Genomic DNA, 2,342 nt, shown 5'->3' with positions numbered 1-2,342 from the left:
AACAAAAAATAAAATTTAATGCTAATATTTTTGACAAACATAGATGCAGAAAGTATCAACAAATGGTAACAAACTAAATTCAGCAGCACATCAAAAAGAAAATCCACCATGATCAAGTGGGCTTTATCACTAGAATGCAAGGTTGGTTCAATATATGCAAATAAATAAATGTGATTTACCACATAAACAAAACTAAAAACAAAAAAACATAGAATTACCTTGATGCAGAAAAGGCTTTTGATAAAATTTATCATTTCTTTTTGTTAAAAGCCCTTAACAAACTAGACTTTGAAATAACATACCACAAAGTAATGAGTGAATGAGAGTCATCTAGGACAAACCCACAGCCAACATGATACTGAATGAGCAAAACCTAGAAATATTCCCTTTGAAAGCTGGCACAAGAGAAGGATGCTGTCTCTCACCATTCTTATTTAACATAGTACTGGAAATCTTGTCCAAAGCAATCAGGCAAGAGAAATCAAAGGCAGTTAAAAAGGGAAAAGGTGAGATCAAACTATCTCTGTTTGTAGACAATGTGATTCTATATTTAAAAAAACTCAACTGTGTCTTCCAAGAAGCATCTTGATCTCATAAACAACTGCAATAAAGTTTCAGGATACAAAAATCAATGTACAAAAAAATAGTAGCATTCCTACACACCAACAACATCCAAGCTGAGAGCCAAATCAAGAGCCCAATTCTATTTATAATAATAACAAAAATAATAAAATACCTAGGAATGAAGCTAACAAGGGAGGTGAAAGGTGTTTACAATGAGAATTATAAAACATTGCTTTTTAAATTTTTTTTATTTTAGACAATTTTATTTTTCCAAATTTGTTATTTATCAGGAGTGACTGAAATAAAAAATATAATTGAGTCCCATCATCATCATCATCATGGAAATGGCTTTAAGAGAAAACTGGTCAGATGAATATTATTGCTTCCCATTTTCAACCAGTAAATAATTGCCACAGATAAATTGACAGCCAGGAGTCTGCCGAGAATGCTCAAGATACATTATATGATACAACATGACTGTTCACAGGGGGAAATTCCCAGGTAATAACTTATGTGTATTTCTTGATTTTATCATACAAGACAAGTACAAAAGCACCACCCATGCCTCTGAGAACATTGGACCATGCACCCTTGAAGAAAGCTTTCCCTCCTTCATCACTAGCAATCTTCCTCCAGCAGTCAAGTGTGCCTGTGTACATGATGTCAGTTCCTTTGTACCCCGACTGCATCATCATGCAGCAGCGAACAGTGTCAAATGGATAGGAAGTCAACCCAGCAACAGCAGTGACAGTCTGTGTGATCATCCAGCTGATAACAATGTGAATGTTCTTGGGATCTGGAAGCATTCCTTTTGCAGTGTCATAGATACTGAAGTATGCAGCTTGGTAGATGATAATACCCTGCACAGACACGTTAAAGCCTTGCTACAGGCCCTTAATCCCATCAGATTTGTAGATCTTAACAAGGCGGTCACCAAGGCCTTGGAATTCCCTTTCAGCTCCAGCTTTACCCACATCTGCTGCTAGTTGGGTACGGGCAAAATCAAGAGGGTACATAAAACACAAGGATGTGGCCCTAGCAGCACCGCCTGATGCCAGATTCCCTGCAAAGTAGCGCCAAAACTGGGTCCTCTTGTCCACACCACCCAGGAAGATCTGCTTGTATTTATCTTTGAAGGTGAAGTTAAGAGCCTGGGTGGGGAAGTATCTGATGACATTGGCCAGGTTACCACGCCAGAAGGACAGGACTCCCTGCTTTTTGGGAATACGGACCACACAGTCTATAAAGCCCTTGTATTGCTTATCTGTGGTGATCTGCTTGCTGGCATGCGTACCTGCAGCAGCAGCTAGACCCGCTCGATGGGCACTACCGCTGTCTTGGAGATGGCTGCGGCCACTCCACCTACCAGGAAGTCCTTGGCGAAGGACATAGTGGCATCTGTCATGTTGAAAGGAAAGAGGAGGCAGGCTGCTACAGGATGGGACTGGGCCGGGAATCACCTTTGACTCCGGGGCTGCGAGGAAAACATTGCTTAAAAAATCATGGATGACAGGCCAGGCATGGTTGCGTATGCCTGTAATCCCAGCAATTTGGGAGGCCAAGGTGGGTGGGTCATCTGAGGCCAGGAGTTTGAGACCAGCCTGGCCAACATGGCAAAACCCCATCTCTACTAAAAAGATGGAAAATTAGCTGGGCATGGTGGTCGGCACCTGTCAGCACTTGGGAGGTTGAGGCAGCATTTCTTGAGCCAGGGAGGCAGAAGCTGCAGTGAGCTAATATTGCACCACTGCACTCCAGTCTAGTCAACAAGAGTGAAA

The 2,342-nt window shown here is 41.5% G+C and overlaps 1 pseudogene; it reads right to left on the bottom strand.

The window, feature by feature from the left end:
* Positions 1 to 889: 889 nt before the first annotated feature.
* LOC108289711 lies at positions 890 to 1,988 on the bottom strand (annotated as a pseudogene).
* Between the last annotated feature and the right edge of the window lie 354 nt (positions 1,989 to 2,342).

This window comes from Cebus imitator, unplaced genomic scaffold (assembly GCF_001604975.1).
Source record: "Cebus imitator isolate Cc_AM_T3 unplaced genomic scaffold, Cebus_imitator-1.0 Scaffold412, whole genome shotgun sequence".
In the NCBI taxonomy this organism is placed as follows: domain Eukaryota; kingdom Metazoa; phylum Chordata; class Mammalia; order Primates; family Cebidae; genus Cebus; species Cebus imitator.
This window is presented reverse-complemented; position numbering and strand designations above follow the sequence as displayed.